Source organism: Diachasmimorpha longicaudata, unplaced genomic scaffold (assembly GCF_034640455.1).
Source record: "Diachasmimorpha longicaudata isolate KC_UGA_2023 unplaced genomic scaffold, iyDiaLong2 ctg00000057.1, whole genome shotgun sequence".
Taxonomy (NCBI): domain Eukaryota; kingdom Metazoa; phylum Arthropoda; class Insecta; order Hymenoptera; family Braconidae; genus Diachasmimorpha; species Diachasmimorpha longicaudata.
In genome coordinates this window covers 171,906-180,716 of record NW_026973896.1, presented here as the reverse complement: position 1 = coordinate 180,716, position 8,811 = coordinate 171,906, and positions in this window count along the sequence as shown.

Below are 8,811 nucleotides of genomic sequence, written 5' to 3'. Positions count from 1 at the left end.
TGATGCAACATCGTTTTCTTCGTGACCACAGCTCACGAAAAACTCAATCATAGGAGTTGATTCCGTGTTCGATATGGTGGCATATCACTTGAGTACACATTGTCGTAGACCGATGAAACCGCGTGCAATAGATTCGTCTCGTCGAACTACAGGAGTGCCATGCGCGATGTTTGCGTGGCAATGATTAGTCTTCAAGAAAAAGTCGATTATACATATGCGTCTTTACGACATCGTGGGAATCACTTTTTTTTCTGCACTTAGACGAAATCTGGCATCATATTCGGTTTCAGCACGTCGAATAACCAAGGAAACTGACGCAACATCGTTTTCTTTCCGACCACTGCTCACGAAAAACTCAATCATAGGAGTTGATATTTGTGTTCGATATGGTGGTATATAATTTGAGTACACATGGTCGTAGGCCGATGAAACCGCGTGTAATAGCTTCTTCTCGTCGAACTACACGAGTGCAATGCGCGATGTTTGCGTGGGAACGATTTGTCTTCGAGAAAAATCGATTGTACATATGCGTTTTTACGACATCGTGGGAATCACGTTTTTTTTCTGCACTTAGACGAAATCTGGCATCATATTCGGTTTCAGCACGTCGAATAACCAAGGAAACTGACGCAACATCGTTTTCTTTCCGACCACTGCTCACGAAAAACTCAATCATAGGAGTTGATATTTGTGTTCGATATGGTGGCATATTACTTGAGTACACATGGTCGTAGGCCGATGAAACTGTGTGCAATAGCTGCCTCTCGTCGAACTACACGAGTGCAATGCGCGATGTTTGCGTATGAACGATTTGTCTTCCAGAAAAAGTCGATTATACATATGCGTTTTTACGATATCGTGGGAATCACTTTTTTTGGCTGCACCTACACAAAATCTGGCATCATATTCGGTTTCAGCACGTTGAATAACGAAGGAAACTGATGCAACATCGTTTTCTTCGTGACCACAGCTCACGAAAAACTCAATCATAGGAGTTGATTCCGTGTTCGATATGGTGGCATATCACTTGAGTACACATTGTCGTAGACCGATGAAACCGCATGCAATAGCTTCGTCTTGTCGAACTACCCGAGTGCAATGCGCGATGTTTGCGTGTGAACGATTTGTCTTCGAGAAAAAGTCGATTATACATATGCGTTTAAACGACATCGTGGGATTCACGTTTTTTTTCTGCACTTAGACGAAATCTGGCATCATATTCGGTTTCAGGACGTCGAATAACCAAGGAAACTGACGCAACATCGTTTTCTTCCCGACCACTGGTCACGAAAAACTCAATCATAGGAGTTGATATTTGTGTTCGATATGGTGGTATATAACTTGAGTACACATGGTCGTAGGCCGATGAAACCGCGTGCAATAGCTTCTTCTCGTCGAACTACACGAGTGCAATGCGCGATGTTTGCGTATGAACGATTTGTCTTCCAGAAAAAGTCGATTATACATATGCGTTTTTACGATATCGTGGGAATCACTTTTTTTGGCTGCACCTACACAAAATCTGGCATCATATTCGGTTTCAGCACGTTGAATAACGAAGGAAACTGATGCAACATCGTTTTCTTCGTGACCACAGCTCACGAAAAACTCAATCATAGGAGTTGATTCCGTGTTCGATATGGTGGCATATCACTTGAGTACACATTGTCGTAGACCGATGAAACCGCATGCAATAGCTTCGTCTTGTCGAACTACACGAGTGCAATGCGCGATGTTTGCGTGTGAACGATTTGTCTTCGAGAAAAAGTCGATTATACATATGCGTTTAAACGACATCGTGGGATTCACGTTTTTTTTCTGCACTTAGACGAAATCTGGCATCATATTCGGTTTCAGGACGTCGAATAACCAAGGAAACTGACGCAACATCGTTTTCTTCCCGACCACTGGTCACGAAAAACTCAATCATAGGAGTTGATATTTGTGTTCGATATGGTGGTATATAACTTGAGTACACATGGTCGTAGGCCGATGAAACCGCGTGCAATAGCTTCTTCTCGTCGAACTACACGAGTGCAATGCGCGATGGTTGCGTGTGATCGATTTGTCTTCAGGAAAAAGTCGATTATACATATGCGTTTTTACGATATCGTGGGAATCACTTTTTTTGGCTGCACCTACACAAAATCTGGCATCATATTCGGGTTCAGCACGTTGAATAACGAAGGAAACTGATGCAACATCGTTTTCTTCGTGACCACAGCTCACGAAAAACTCAATCATAGGAGTTGATTCCGTGTTCGATATGGTGGCATATCACTTGAGTACACATTGTCGTAGACCGATGAAACCGCATGCAATAGCTTCGTCTTGTCGAACTACACGAGTGCAATGCGCGATGTTTGCGTGTGAACGATTTGTCTTCGAGAAAAAGTCGATTATACATATGCGTTTAAACGACATCGTGGGATTCACGTTTTTTTTCTGCACTTAGACGAAATCTGGCATCATATTCGGTTTCAGGACGTCGAATAACCAAGGAAACTGACGCAACATCGTTTTCTTCCCGACCACTGGTCACGAAAAACTCAATCATAGGAGTTGATATTTGTGTTCGATATGGTGGTATATAACTTGAGTACACATGGTCGTAGGCCGATGAAACCGCGTGCAATAGCTTCTTCTCGTCAAACTACACGAGTGCAATGCGCGATGTTTGCGTATGAACGATTTGTCTTCAAGAAAAAGTCGATTATACATAAGCGTTTTTACGATATCGTGGGAATCACTTTTTTTGGCTGCACCTACACAAAATCTGGCATCATATTCGGTTTCAGTACGTCGAATAACGAAGGAAACTGATGCAACATCGTTTTCTTCGCGACCACAGCTCACGAAAAACTCAATCATAGGAGTCGATTCCGTGTTCGATATGGTGGCATATCACTTGAGTACACATTGTTGTAGATCGATGAAACCGCGTGCAATAGCTTCGTCTTGTCGAACTACAGGAGTGCCATGCGCGATGTTTGCGTGGCAATGAGTTGTCTTCAAGAAAAAGTCGATTATACATAAGCGTCTTTACGACATCGTGGGAATCACTTTTTTTCTGCACTTAGACGAAATCTGGCATCATATTCGGTTTCAGCACATCGAATAACCAATGAAACTGACGCAACATCGTTTTCTTTTCCACCACTGCTCACGAAAAACTCAGTCATAGGAGTTGATAATTGTGTTCGATATGGTGGCAGAGAACTTCAGTACACATGGTCGTAGGCCGATGAAACCGTGTGCAATAGCTTCTTCTCGTCCAACTGCACGAGTGCAATGCGCGATGTTTACGTGGGAACGATTTGTCTTCGAGAAAAAATCGATTATAGATATGCGTTTTTACGACATCGTGGGAATCACTTCTTTTGGCATCACTTACAGGAAATCTGGCATCATATTCGGTTTCAGCACGTCGAATAACCAAGGAAACTGCCGCAACATCGTTTTCTTTCCGACCACTGCTCACGAAAAACTCAATCATATGCGTTGATATTTGTGTTCGATATGGTGGTATATAACTTGAGTACACATGGTCCTAGGCCGATGAAACCGCGTGCGATAGCTTCTCCTCGTCGAACTACACGAGTGCAATGCGCGATGTTTGCGTGGGAACGATTTGTCTTCGAGAAAAAGTCGATTATACATATGCGTTTTTACGACATCGTGGGAATCACTTTTTTTTGGCTGCACCTAGACAAAATTTGGCATCATATTCGGTTTCAGCACGTCGAATAACCACAGAAACTGATGCAACATCGTTATCTTCGCGACCACAGTTCACGAAAAACTCAATCATCGAAGTTGATATTCGTGTTCGATATGATTGCATATAACTTGAGTACACATGGTCCTAGGCCGATGAAACCGCGTGCGATAGCTTCGTCTTGTCCAACTACACGAGTGCAATACGCGATGTTTTCGTGTGAACGATTTGTCTTCGAGAAAAAGTCGATTATACATATGCGTTTAAACGACATCGTGGGATTCACGTTTTTTTTCTGCACTTAGACGAAATCTGGCATCATATTCGGTTTCAGGACGTCGAATAACCAAGGAAACTGACGCAACATCGTTTTCTTCCCGACCACTGGTCACGAAAAACTCAATCATAGGAGTTGATATTTGTGTTCGATATGGTGGTATATAACTTGAGTACACATGGTCGTAGGCCGATGAAACCGCGTGCAATAGCTTCTTCTCGTCGAACTACACGAGTGCAATGCGCGATGTTTGCGTGTGAACGATTTGTCTTCGAGAAAAAGTCGATTATACATATGCGTTTATACGACATCGTGGGAATCACTTTTTTTTGGCTGCACCTAGACAAAATTTGGCATCATATTCGGTTTCAGCACGTCGAATAACCACAGAAACGGATGCAACATCGTTATCTTCGCGACCACAGTTCACGAAAAACTCAATCATCGAAGTTGATATTCGTGTTCGATATGATTGCATATAACTTGAGTACACATAGTCGTAGGCCGATAAAACCGCGTGCAATAGCTTCGTCTCGTTGAACTATACGAGTGCATTGCGCGAAGTTTGCGTGTGATCGATTTGTCTTCAAGAAAAAGTCGATTATACATATGCGTTTTTACGACATCGTGCGAATTACTTTTTTTTTGGCTGCACCTACACAAAATCTGGCATGATATTCGGTTTCAGCACGTCGAATAACGAAGGAAACTGACGCAACATCGTTTTCTTCGCAACCACAGCTCACGAAAAACTCAATCATAGGAGTTGATATTCGTGTTCGATATGGTGGCATATGACTTGAGTACACATTGCCGTAGGCCGATGAAACCGTGTGCAATAGCTTCGTCTCGTCGAACTACACGAGTGCAATGCGCGATGTTTGCGTGTGAACGATTTGTCTTCGAGAAAAAGTCGATTATACATATGCGTTAATACGACATCGTGGGACTCACGTTTTTTTTCTGCACTTAGACGAAATCTGGCATCATATTCGGTTTCAGCACGTCGAATAACCAAGGAAACTGACGCAACATCGTTTTCTTTCCGACCACTGCTCATGAAAAACTCAATCATAGGAGTTGATATTTGTGTTCGATATGGTGGTATATAACTTGAGTACACATGGTCGTAGGCCGATGAAACCGCGTGCAATAGCTTCTTCTCGTCGAACTACACGAGTGCAATGCGCGATGGTTGCGTGGGAACGATTTGTCTTCGAGAAAAAGTCGATTATACATATGCGTTTTTACGACATCGTGGGAATTACTTTTTTTTGGCTGCACCTACACAAAATCTGGCATCATATTCGGTTTCAGCACGTCGAATAACGAAGGAAACTGATCCAACATCGTTTTCTTCGCGACCACAGCTCACGAAAAACTCAATCATAGGAGTTGATTCCGTGTTCGATATGGTGGCATATCACTTGAGTACACATTGTCGTAGACCGATGAAACCGCGTGCAATAGATTCGTCTCGTCGAACTACAGGAGTGCCATGCGCGATGTTTGCGTGGCAATGATTAGTCTTCAAGAAAAAGTCGATTATACATATGCGTTTTTACGATATCGTGGGAATCACTTTTTTTGGCTGCACCTACACAAAATCTGGCATCATATTCGGTTTCAGCACGTTGAATAACGAAGGAAACTGATGCAACATCGTTTTCTTCGCGACCACAGCTCACGAAAAACTCAATCATAGGAGTTGATTCCGTGTTCGATATGGTGGCATATCACTTGTGTACACATTGTCGTAGACCGATGAAACTGCGTGCAATAGATTCGTCTCGTCGAACTACAGGAGTGCCATGCGCGATGTTTGCGTGGCAATGATTAGTCTTCAAGAAAAAGTCGATTATACATATGCGTCTTTACGACATCGTGGGAATCACTTTTTTTTCTGCACTTAGACGAAATCTGGCATCATATTCGGTTTCAGCACGTCGAATAACCAACGAAACTGACGCAACATCGTTTTCTTTTCCACCACTGCTCACGAAAAACTCAATCATAGGAGTTGATATTTGTGTTCGATATGGTGGCATATCACTTGAGTACACATGGTCGTAGGCCGATGAAACCGCGTGCAATAGCTTCTTCTCGTCAAACTACACGAGTGCAATGCGCGATGTTTGCGTATGAACGATTTGTCTTCAAGAAAAAGTCGATTATACATAAGCGTTTTTACGATATCGTGGGAATCACTTTTTTTGGCTGCACCTACACAAAATCTGGCATCATATTCGGTTTCAGTACGTCGAATAACGAAGGAAACTGATGCAACATCGTTTTCTTCGCGACCACAGCTCACGAAAAACTCAATCATAGGAGTCGATTCCGTGTTCGATATGGTGGCATATCACTTGAGTACACATTGTTGTAGATCGATGAAACCGCGTGCAATAGCTTCGTCTTGTCGAACTACAGGAGTGCCATGCGCGATGTTTGCGTGGCAATGAGTTGTCTTCAAGAAAAAGTCGATTATACATATGCGTCTTTACGACATCGTGGGAATCACTTTTTTTCTGCACTTAGACGAAATCTGGCATCATATTCGGTTTCAGCACGTCGAATAACCAAGGAAACTGACGCAACATCGTTTTCTTTCCGACCACTGCTCACGAAAAACTCAATCATAGGAGTTGATATTTGTGTTCGATATGGTGGTATATAATTTGAGTACACATGGTCGTAGGCCGATGAAACCGCGTGTAATAGCTTCTTCTCGTCGAACTACACGAGTGCAATGCGCGATGTTTGCGTGGGAACGATTTGTCTTCGAGAAAAATCGATTGTACATATGCGTTTTTACGACATCGTGGGAATCACGTTTTTTTTCTGCACTTAGACGAAATCTGGCATCATATTCGGTTTCAGCACGTCGAATAACCAAGGAAACTGACGCAACATCGTTTTCTTTCCGACCACTGCTCACGAAAAACTCAATCATAGGAGTTGATATTTGTGTTCGATATGGTGGCATATTACTTGAGTACACATGGTCGTAGGCCGATGAAACCGTGTGCAATAGCTGCCTCTCGTCGAACTACACGAGTGCAATGCGCGATGTTTGCGTATGAACGATTTGTCTTCCAGAAAAAGTCGATTATACATATGCGTTTTTACGATATCGTGGGAATCACTTTTTTTGGCTGCACCTACACAAAATCTGGCATCATATTCGGTTTCAGCACGTTGAATAACGAAGGAAACTGATGCAACATCGTTTTCTTCGTGACCACAGCTCACGAAAAACTCAATCATAGGAGTTGATTCCGTGTTCGATATGGTGGCATATCACTTGAGTACACATTGTCGTAGACCGATGAAACCGCATGCAATAGCTTCGTCTTGTCGAACTACACGAGTGCAATGCGCGATGTTTGCGTGTGAACGATTTGTCTTCGAGAAAAAGTCGATTATACATATGCGTTTTTACGACATCGTGGGAATCACTTTTTTTTGGCTGCACCTAGACAAAATTTGGCATCATATTCGGTTTCAGCACGTCGAATAACCACAGAAACGGATGCAACATCGTTATCTTCGCGACCACAGTTCACGAAAAACTCAATCATCGAAGTTGATATTCGTGTTCGATATGATTGCATATAACTTGAGTACACATAGTCGTAGGCCGATAAAACCGCGTGCAATAGCTTCGTCTCGTTGAACTATACGAGTGCATTGCGCGAAGTTTGCGTGTGATCGATTTGTCTTCAAGAAAAAGTCGATTATACATATGCGTTTTTACGACATCGTGCGAATTACTTTTTTTTTGGCTGCACCTACACAAAATCTGGCATGATATTCGGTTTCAGCACGTCGAATAACGAAGGAAACTGACGCAACATCGTTTTCTTCGCAACCACAGCTCACGAAAAACTCAATCATAGGAGTTGATATTCGTGTTCGATATGGTGGCATATGACTTGAGTACACATTGCCGTAGGCCGATGAAACCGTGTGCAATAGCTTCGTCTCGTCGAACTACACGAGTGCAATGCGCGATGTTTGCGTGTGAACGATTTGTCTTCGAGAAAAAGTCGATTATACATATGCGTTAATACGACATCGTGGGACTCACGTTTTTTTTCTGCACTTAGACGAAATCTGGCATCATATTCGGTTTCAGCACGTCGAATAACCAAGGAAACTGACGCAACATCGTTTTCTTTCCGACCACTGCTCATGAAAAACTCAATCATAGGAGTTGATATTTGTGTTCGATATGGTGGTATATAACTTGAGTACACATGGTCGTAGGCCGATGAAACCGCGTGCAATAGCTTCTTCTCGTCGAACTACACGAGTGCAATGCGCGATGGTTGCGTGGGAACGATTTGTCTTCGAGAAAAAGTCGATTATACATATGCGTTTTTACGACATCGTGGGAATTACTTTTTTTTGGCTGCACCTACACAAAATCTGGCATCATATTCGGTTTCAGCACGTCGAATAACGAAGGAAACTGATCCAACATCGTTTTCTTCGCGACCACAGCTCACGAAAAACTCAATCATAGGAGTTGATTCCGTGTTCGATATGGTGGCATATCACTTGAGTACACATTGTCGTAGACCGATGAAACCGCGTGCAATAGATTCGTCTCGTCGAACTACAGGAGTGCCATGCGCGATGTTTGCGTGGCAATGATTAGTCTTCAAGAAAAAGTCGATTATACATATGCGTCTTTACGACATCGTGGGAATCACGTTTTTTTTCTGCACTTAGACGAAATCTGGCATCATATTCGGTTTCAGCACGTCGAATAACCAAGGAAACTGACGCAACATCGTTTTCTTTCCGACCA